The 11,302-nt window shown below is 39.2% G+C and overlaps 1 pseudogene; it reads left to right on the top strand.

The window, feature by feature from the left end:
* Positions 1 to 5,962: 5,962 nt before the first annotated feature.
* On the top strand, positions 5,963 to 10,284 carry LOC121418121 (annotated as a pseudogene).
* The last annotated feature ends 1,018 nt before the right edge of the window (positions 10,285 to 11,302 follow it).

Genomic DNA, 11,302 nt, shown 5'->3' with positions numbered 1-11,302 from the left:
GGGGGGGGCACTTCTATCGCTGAGTGGATACCATGCGTGACCATGCCCTAAAAAAAATTGCACCCCTTAACAAGTATTGGCATGTGAAACCCTACATCATTCTCTTTTCTTTTTCTTCTTCCTCTCATCTTTCAAATTATTCCCGGTCCCATACTTCATTCCCTTTTCTTTTTCTTCTTTCTCTCATCTTTTCAAATTATTCCCAATCCCATATTTCATTCCCTTTTCTTTTTTCTCTCATCTTCCTACATAGTCTCTTCCTCCTTTTTGCATCTTTGTATAATCCTTAACCTTTCTCTTTATGTTTGCCTCGTCATAGTGCCTGGACTTGTTTTTGCTTCCTTCATTTTTTGTGAAGAGGGGGGGGGGCACCGAAAATCTGTGGCCCCAGCAGCCCCCCCCCTCCCCGTAGCTTCGAATATACATGGAAGCCATGTTTGGTATAAAACCAACGATGTGCAATCTTAGTTAACTAGTAAAATGGCTAAAGAAAAGAATTGTGAACAGCATGCAGTAGGTCCTAAAGGTTTACACCAGAATAAATTGCTTCAGGGCCACTTTGCATAAATGTTGATATTATAGGAACTTTGTCATCCAATGATATCTTCTATAAAATCCTTGATTTTGATTGGATTTTGGGCCATGTTGCCATTGTAGTTACCACTGAAAGGCGAAGTTACCATAATAATAACTTTTTATGTAACGAGGTCCACACAACTGTGCCTGAAACAGCTGAGAGAACACGGCTAAGATTATTATTATATATATATTCTATTAGGGAATCGATCTGTGCATAGAACTACATGTATGTCGGCTCTTCTCATTGAATCACTTCCAAATAGATTCAACGAAAAGCTAATCTACTGGTTCACGTCAGGCTGAATTATTTTAAAACTTAGATGTCCCCCTCTGTCGCCATTTTGTTTTAAGTTATGGTTCCTCTAAAAGGCCCTGCTCTAAATATATATATAGCCGCAGTTAGGTCCCGGGGGGGGGGGGCACTCGACCAAAAAGTGGTGGGGATGTGCCGCTGACGAGACAAAAAAATGGGGGCCTTGGAGCGGGCTTATTGTCAAAAGGAGGGTCCTCGGAACGGGCTTCGGAACCCGGGGGGGGGGGCACTTACATTGACGAGTGGATACCATGCGCGACCAAAAAACACGTAAAAAGGATGTCCTTTTCACGATAGGGCACGTTACGTACGTAACGTGATAAGGGTGTCAAAAACACAAAAAATAATGAAAAAAGGGTATCTATTTCGCTAGAATAATTACGTGTTTAGGGTCGAATTTGCGGGGATGATAAAACAAAATTAAAATGTTTTATAAAGGATGTCCTTTTTGCCCCAACACTTCGTGTTTAGAGTCCGATTTGCGCGAGGTTTAGAAGGTGGGGTCGTACTAAACCAAATAAGGTAAAGCCGACGACCGAAGGGCCCGTAACAATAAAACATTCCTGTACTTGTTTAGGGGTTCATTTCGGGGAATATTTGCCAAGAGTATCGTTTTGTTTCCAATACTTGTTAAGGGTAGGGTTTCACACGCCAATACTTAAGGGGTGCATTTTCAGAATATGGAAATTACGTGTTTAGGGTGCTTTTCGAGACCCCATGGTCGCGCATGGTATATAGGCCCCTATCCACTCGTGAATGGAAGTGCCCCCCCCCGGCTTCGGAACTACAAAGGTTTGTGAAAACGGGGGTCCTTGGAACGGGTCGCCAGCGTGTGAGTGCGTATGCATCCCTATGGAACGGGTGTGCGTGTATGATGCAGCTGGCCCGGCTGCACGGCCGCCGGGTGCGCTCGCGCAGAGGCGATGGTCGGACAGTGCTCTGCGGCCGCTTTTCACGAATTGCAGTTCATTGTAGCGGAGCAATGCGACTGGAACGGCGTAACGAAAAATATGCGAAGCTCTGGAGCAGATTTCTTTCTTCTTGTTGCTCGATAAGTAGAAAATTCTGCTTTGGAGCGGCTTTCTTCGTTCTTTTTCTCAATAAGACAAAAATGCTATGCCTTGGAACGGAAATTTGAGTGTAAAAATGGGGGTCCCCTCCGCGGCACATACCCACTATGCATTATATACTGAGTGCCCCCCCCCGGGAGTTAGGTGCTCGTAAACCAAAGTAATCGAGCTCAGATCAATCAGCAAATTAAATTGCGTTATTTCTAATGACCATTAATTTGGATTGAATGTGACTTTGATGGAACAACCACCTACCCTGCTTTCCCAGCTCCATTCCTTACCCCCTTACAGGTCAAGTCCACCCCAGAAAAATGTTGATTGGAATAAATAGAGAAACATCAAACTAGAATAACGCTGAAAGTTGACATTTAAAGTTTCACTTATTGTTCACAAAACAGTGATGCACATCTCTGTGACATGCAAATGAGACAATGTCCGTCACTGACTATTTCTCTTGTTTTTTTATTGTTTGAATTATACAATATTGCAGATTTGACAATAGGGACCAACTTGACTGAATCATATAGTTTTCAGCAGTGCTAGTTCCACATGTTCATGGAAGAATCAATCTTTTTTTCACTTGACAATGAGGAGAAAATTATAATATTTCATGTATCATGTGATAGAATACAAAAGAAATAGTGAGTGGATGACGTCATCAGTCTCCTCATTTGCATACGGACCAGGATGTGCGTATAACTATTCTGTTAAATTAAGCAAAACTTCAAAAATATCATAACTTTCTTATTTCACATCCGATTTTGATGAAGTTTTCAGTGTTTTGCTTCTTGGATTTTTCTCTTTCTATTCAAAGCAACTTTTTTGTTGGGGTGGACTTGTCCTTTAATGAAATATAAAAGGCTTGGTCCCAAATCACTAACGGATGCAAAGAGGATGTAAAACGGAAAAAACCCAAATCTTATCATCCGTTGGAAAACGCCATGCATCCGTTGTGTACTTTTTGCACACCTGCTAAATGCTCTATCCACTATGGAAGCAGGAGACCGTCAAAAACACGGATATACGTCGTGTCGTAATTCAATTTACTACACGACGTAAATAATTACGTAGTGTAGCAATTCGAATTACTACACGACGTAAATAATTACGTAGTGTAGTAATTCGAATTACTACACGACGTAATTCCGAATTACTGCCCAACGATTTAATGTCATGACGTTAAATGAATTAGTGTCGCTACATCAAATAATTAAGGTCGTGTAGTAATTCGAATTACTACACGACGTAAATAATTACGTAGTGTAGTAATTCCAATTACTACACTACCTAAATAATTACGTCGTGTAGTAAATAATTACTACACGACGTAATTCCGAATTACTGCTCAACGATTTAACGTCATGACGTTAAATGAATTAGTGTAGTGACGTTAAATCAACCAATGAGACCGTTCGTTATATGAGCGCAATGCGAAGAGCTGAGACTACAGAGTATTGTACAGGAACGTACCGACAGGAAGTTAGTTGGATGTTCGACATTTGATATTCAAACTGTGAAGTTGGTTTGATATTCAGGTTCGATATTCAAACGCCTGTGAAGCTGGACCAACATTTGATATTCAGATATATTCAGGGGTTTTGAAAGCTAAGGGGTTTTACAGGTGCAACACGTCTCGGGCAACCATAACAACACTGGCGTGCCCAAGTACGAGGACATTTAGGGGACAAACGTCAGTGAATAAAAGGGGAAGAATTTTTTTTTCGAGGGGCCCCCAGGGATACCCCGACGGCCTAGCCGGGGTAACGAGTATCCTAACTTGTAGAACTTGACTCGGGCAACCATATAAACACTAGTTTGACCCGGTGCATGCACATTTAGGGGGCCGAAATTAACAAAATTAAAGGAATAAAGGTCTATTTATCGCATGTTGTTTATTTTTTTTTCCAAGGGGCCCCCAGGAATATCCCGACGGCCTATCCGGGGTAACCACCTACCCTAACTTGTAGAACTTGACTCGGTTACCCGGCGCATGCACATTAACGGGGGGCTAAAATTAACAAAACGGAATATTTCAAGCATCGGGAACCACGTTCCTGACTAATCTCTTGGTGCCGCCAGTGGATAGAGTAAAAAAAAAACAAGGAAAGAGAGAATACATAATAGGAGAGAAAGAAGCGAAAGGGGGAGATTGGAAAGAAAAGGAAGGGGAACGGGAGAGAAAGAGAAGGGAGAACGGAGGGGTCATATCATTGTATGAACAGGATGTTTTATGATTGTGCCCCGAGCATTATAGGGCGAAGCTCAATGCGTGATAAGAACAAAAAGAGGGGGCACACAATGGCGCATGCAGCAAAAATTTGCTTCGTAATAAGTCTCGAGCCAGCGAGAAAAAAACACACCTTTAACTTTGAGATTGATTTTGACATGGTATGCATAAAATAACGTATCTTTCATCCTTCGTTCCTTTCTTTCCTTTTATCATTTCCTATTGTTCTCAGTTGTAGAACATTTTTTTTTTGGGGGGGGCAGTACTATGCGGATCGGGTCCGTGGCAATGACGGACTCGAATATTGGTCAAGCTTCACAGGAGTTTGAATATCGAACCTGAATATCAAACCAACTTCACAGTTTGAATATCAAATGTCGAACATCCAACTAACTTCCTGCCGGTACGTTCCTGTACAATACTCTGTAGTCTCAGCTCTTCGCATTGCGCTCATATAACGAACGGTCTCATTGGTTGATTTAACGTCACTACACTAATTCATTTAACGTCATGACGTTAAATCGTTGAGCAGTAATTCGGAATTACGTCGTGTAGTAATTATTTACTACACGACGTAATTATTTAGGTAGTGTAGTAATTGGAATTAGTACACTACGTAATTATTTACGTAGTGTAGTAATTCGAATTACTACACGACCTTAATTATTTGATGTAGCGACACTAATTCATTTAACGTCATAACATTAAATCGTTGGGCAGTAATTCGGAATTACGTCGTGTAGTAATTCGAATTACTACACTACGTAATTATTTACGTCGTGTGGTAATTCGAATTGCTACACTACGTAATTATTTACGTCGTGTAGTAAATTGAATTACGACACGACGTATATCCGTGTTTTTTGACGGTCTCCTGCTTCCATAGTCTACATCTCGTTCTGCCCATGACTGAGCGTCCTTCTAACATTCCCAGCTGAGGTCAGACATTATTTATTACCTGGGCCTCGCTGGTCAAGAGCGACTGTCCTTCGCTTACGTAACGGCGAGGATAGTCTCTCAGTCGCGTGCGGCCTCGCCCAGCGATGACAGATCTCTGTCGCGTGCGACCTCGCCTGACCTCACGCCAAGGACAATTCTGTTTTCCACAAGTCCAGGGTCTCGAGCTCGTAAACAGAGTCTGTCCTTGTGTTATGCAACATCAAGGACGGACTCTCAGTCGCGTTCAGCCCATCTAGGCCAAGGACGAATGTTGTTCTTGGGAGAGGGATAGAAACTAGTTCAAGGACGCTTTGCTCGATTTAGCTCTCTATAAAAGGGGTGGTAATTCGCATTATTTGGGGAGAGATTCTCGGGGCATGTCTTGTAGTCCATTTCAATCGATTGTATAGTTGGATTGTGTTTTATTCCTCGAACGCGTTATTATAATAAACGGACAGTCTAACCTAAAAGTCAGCTCCGATTGTTTCACTTTGCTGTTCCCCACTTGTGAGAGAATAGATGTACGGATAGTTGATTTACGTTCTGAGAGAATTGAAAGAATTGAAGTGAGAACTTTTATACAGAGACTGTGAGAGGGAAGGAAAACTAACACTTGTGAACTCAGTGAGATCTGTGCGAGCCTACACTATGGTGATTTATTAATTGCCAATCCCCTTATATAAATTTCGTAACAGTAGTTACCAAAGCCAACGGAGTTTAAATGATTACTCTAGCCAGCAATTGCCACGCCAACCAACTTTTTTGTTTGAAGTCCGAAATACATCACGCAAGAGGTCTTGGTAATACATATCGATTATTGATAAAATTTTAGCCATGAAGATCTTAATTACCGGTGCATCTGGTTTGTTGGGTCGTGCTCTTATGAGTGAGTTTGAGGGGGATACCTCGTTTGATGTCCTGGGCTTGGCTTTCTCTCGTCCAAAGGGGACACTCCGAAAGGTTGACATCAGAGACGAAGATGGGGTGAGAAAGATCATGCAAGAATTCCAGGTGAGTAGGACACCTTAACTTATCGATTACTTGTCAATTTCATCAAAGTTATCAACCAAAATGTTATTTTGTCTTTTAAGAAAAAACAAATATGGAATTTCACTACTTTTGGTTCCTTTTTCCCTCAACAAAATTCAAAACAGTTATCATCATTATCATCTGTTGGATGAACAAAACTTTAAAAAATCATGTAATTCATAAGTTACGAAGGTCTTCTTTTATATAGTCTTTCACAATTAAACTAGGCTTTTTACATAATTTACTATATTTTTTCAACAAATTCATCACTTCAATTCTGCACGTTTACTTTATATGCTGGTATATATGTAATAGTCAACAATCTATTTGCATTTAAATGAAACCAGATGTTTACAATTCAGGCTTCATGGCTCAGCCAATCATTCAAACTATTTACAACAAAATAAAAACAAAGAGCTGATGTACTTATATTGTAGGTCTACTGAACTTTTACTTGATGAATTGAGAAACAAATATGTATTGTGAATTAATTCAAAATTATCATGTTATTGCAGCCTGATGCTGTGATCCATGCTGCTGCACAAAGAAGATCTGATATAGTCGAGAGGGATGAATAGGCTGCCAGGACAATCAACTGCAGTGCAACAGAAATAATAGCCACAATTAGCGGTAAGGTTGAATTGTATCCCCCGGAAACTTTTGCAAATCATGGATGATAAGGACAAGCATAATATTTTTTCTAACCATTCTTCACAATCTTTCACAATGTCTCCACCTCTTCTCTCCATTTTCTCTCTTCTAGTCTTACTTGTCTACCTTCATATATCTTTTCCCCCTGGTCTTGTTTTTCCCTTCTTCTGACATTCATCTGTCTCTTCCTCTTTCTTCTCCATACCCCCCTCTTCTTCTTTTTCTTCATCAGTTCATTCACTCCTGTTCCTCCTCTTGTTCATCCTACTCTTCTACCACCCCCTCCTATTGGTTGATATTGTTGTAACTCTACCGTGATTTTAAGTTGTTTTCTTATCAATTAATTTGTTTTCAGCCGAGATTGGTGCTTTCTTGATCTTCATCAGTACTATGTATTTGACGGCACCAAACCCCCATATAAACCTTCAGACCGTACCAATCCAGTCAATATATATGGACGACAAAAACTAGAAGGAGAGAAAATCTCGCAAACACATAACCCAAGTGAGCCGTTTATTAAATAATATTCAATACGAAAGCAAACCTTAAAGTTACCATGGCTACAAGCTTTTTTCTCAATTGAATAATGAGGGTAACATAAAATCGCACCTTCTAAAAAAATATTTTCGATTCTGTTTTCTTTCCTCCTTTCTAGTTTAGCTGTAACATGTATGTTAGAGAAATAATAGCCGTGTATATAAAATTGCCTTACTGTGGGTTTTAACATGATAACATGCATGTTGCGCCAGAATGAATCCCCAGTGTAGTCAGAACTTTCGCCTTGCTGGATGGTCCAACACTAACGTCATATTCAGCACAAACATTTTTGCAATTGTTGCTCTATATAGCTGTGGCATAATTTCAGTCCTTGCAGTAATGAACATCAGCTCGTCAACACTGAACTTGGACAATATAGTAATCCAAATGAAACCTGAAATAGTGAGATAATGGTTTATCGTTGAAAGTATAGTTTGAAAAGCCAAGTATTTTGTTTTTTGTGTCCATTCTTTACTACCATAGATTGTGCTGTCTTACGAGTACCCATATTGTACGGCCAGATCGAGACGATAGAAGAGAGTGCTGTCACTACCCTTCTCAATACCTTGATGAACCAAGACAACGTTGACTTGGTGGATGATTGTTGCATCCGATGTCCAACCAATGTTGATGATATCGCTGTGGTCTGCAGACAAATGTGTGAGAGGAGAACGACGGTAAGAATGTGTGATGACGAAGATGGTCATGCCACATGATTTATTTGTTTATTTTATTTTTCGTTTTATTTTAACAGGGTAGCCCTTTCAGTTACAAGAACTGCTCGACCAAGGGGCCCTGTATCAACAGAAATTAAAATCATGATGGTAGTTTAAGTGGCGCGATGTGTTGTTGATGATGATGATGATAACGAAAAGATCAGTTATGTTGATGATCATCATCATTGTTAATGATTATAAAAGTGACTTTAACGACGACGACGATGCCCGACAATGATGATGATGATAACTTTATTTTATTGGTCATTCATTTAATGCAATGTGATCTTTTGACCCCTAGATGGCTTTTGACCTTATCATACTCATGAACACACGTGTGGTGTTTATCATCTGTACCGAGTATAAACAGTGAAAAACAATTGATGCAGATATGAATAAGAGCAAGTTTAACAAAGTCTTGAAAAAACCATAGACATGACCTCATATCATTCGACCTTTAAACACCTAGATGACCTATGACCCCATCATCCTCATGAACACACGTGGTATTACCCAAAGATTTGTACACAAGTGAGGCAGAAATTTTAAAAAATGACAGCACTTTGAATAAAAACTTGACCTATTGACCCCTAGATGACATTTGACCTCTAGATGACCTTTGACCTCATCATTCTCATGAACACACGTGTGGTATTACCCAATGGTCATTTGTACCAAGTGGGAACATAACTGAGGCAGAAATAAAGAAATGAGAGCAATTTGAACAAACTTGACCTCGTGACCCCTATATGTGACCTTTGACCCTACCTTTCTCAACAACACACACGTGATAATACCCAAAGATCATTTAAAGTAAGTTTGATCAAAATTGATGAAGAAATAAAGACATGAGAGCAATTAGTGGAACAAAAACATTAACATTTCGAACAGCCTAACGGACCAACAGGAAAAGTGATTACTAGGTCTCTGCCGAACTTATTTCAGGCAAGACAAAAAAGTAAATAAAATGAAAAAATAACAGACCGGCACCCCCTACAGTTACCATGGATATGGGCCAATTCCAATATTGTTTTACCTGATAGAGCATTCTATGTGCCTATATTCTTTATCGTATGTGTTCGAGTTAAGTATTCATCTTGTAAACAAAACATATACTTATAGTATAGTGGACATTTCCATAACGCAAATAACATAACCTACCAAACTTGGTTATATAACGACGCTTAAAATTTGCCTATTATAAGCGTAACTAGACACATGGACGCTGAGGGTATTCAAGGTTTTCTTCCTTCATGTAGACATCTACCCGGATACACCTGAGTAGAGAGTGGTAAAATAAAGATTATTCATCTCTGCGCGTTTAGGATCCTGAGTCGGTCCGTGGTGTGTTCCATTGGTGCGGAGCTGACTTCATGACAAAATACACAATGATAATCACAATAGCCAATGCCTTCAACCTTCCTCATAGTCACCTTAGAGCTAACCCAGTCCAACCAGCGGGTGAAACGCCACGCCCCAAGGATTGCTCCATGGATGGATCAAAGCTGGTCTCTTTGGGTATTGGACAGACCACACCCTTCACCGAAGGGATACAAAAAGTGATGAAACCGTTCGTCTCAAAGAATGATTACTAATCGGAAATAACTGATACTCGGCTCAGGCTTGCCAATCATGCCGATAGCTACCCTCGAAGAAACATAAGTCAAATGATGTACATTTTCAAGATTGCTATTTTTATTACTATTATGTATGATGCAGGGCAATGTGCAACTTTACTCACGTTATGTCGCACCTTTCATAAACAAAAGCACCTTGAGAGTTAATTCTTTGAAAAATGATATAGGCATGTATCTTCAAAGCAATTGAGTAACTTTTTGGACTTTTGCTAAAATCAGTGTTGTGGGACCCTAAATGTCGTCAGTGCACGCATTTATATTTCAAGAGGACAGCCATAAATATTACATGCTCTGCTGTATAATGTATAAAAGTAATATTTTTCATCCGCTCCCTAGACTTATTATTCTATACCTTTAGCGGTTAATAGGCCATTGTGACACAATTTGCAGACATTTTTTTAAGATTGTTGTGTATCATAATTTAAGAGCTCAAATCTTTTGGAACCGAAAAACCTAAAGGATTACAATGGGATAGATAAGCCTTAAGGTTACAATTAATGACTGATTTTTCTCTTGCCATTTTTCAGTCGTACTTTATAGTTTTGTAGTTTCACATTGCTGTGAAAAAAAATAGTTCAGAATCATTTTCCTGTTCTTACTGTTAGATAATTTTTTATTTATATGAAATAATATACTGCAGTTGCAATGATAATGAATATCTAGGAGTAGTAATGTTTACCAGGTTTATGGTGATCTATCTTTTCATTTGATTAAATCAATTATTGGACGAATCTTCTGTTCATCTTCTTTGAATTTTGAACTTGAAATTTTAAAAACCCGATGCAATGGGTTTTCTCTTCCTGCAAGCCTGTTCACTGGATGGAGACGACGACGATGATAACAGTAAGAGGATGGTATCAGAGACGAGGCGTTCCACACTTTAAACCAACCCCTTTGAAAGAAACCATTGTGCCCCTCGTCATACCCGTGATGATCCTGTGTTTTCCGAACTGCCGAACCCTTGAGGATGCTAAATTCAACTGGCCCATGTTATGAAATCGGGTTTGGTCTTATTCTGCTAAAATAATTACATGGTATGCTGAAAATATATATTAAAAAAATGCTTACATCGTACGATTGATTTTCACTGTTTGTTTATTTTCCGATTATTAAAAAACACAATAGATAAATAACAAGATGGCATCAGTTGAACTAAACAAAATGAATTGCAAATATGTTGAATAGATAAAATAATCGAAATGATTGCCAATTTCAGAGTCATTAATATAATTACTCTGTTCTTCCACTACCTCCACTATCATCATGCTATATATAGTGGCGAAGAAAACTGATTTAGTTATTATTCCCATGCTGACAGTTGAAAACAAACAGAGTAAGACATTAACAGCTGATAAATCTAATTTGTACTTTTCTTGATTTTTTTCACAGTTGGCTTTCCATAGATAAACCAGACCATATAGACCAGAGTTTGAATGAAACTCAAATTCAGAATACGGACCATTCTATTTCAGAAATCAGCACATGACTTCCATGAATCCCTGCAGATGCACTGCACTTTCCAGTTTTAGTGCACTAGATGAGATAGTCTACTCAAAAGTTACATTATGACAGCGCTTCTTGGTGATAATAAAGAATCATTACTT

Source organism: Lytechinus variegatus, chromosome 7, assembly GCF_018143015.1.
Source record: "Lytechinus variegatus isolate NC3 chromosome 7, Lvar_3.0, whole genome shotgun sequence".
NCBI lineage: Eukaryota > Metazoa > Echinodermata > Echinoidea > Temnopleuroida > Toxopneustidae > Lytechinus > Lytechinus variegatus.
Note: the sequence above shows the minus strand (reverse complement) of the source record. Positions and strands in the feature narration are given on the sequence as shown.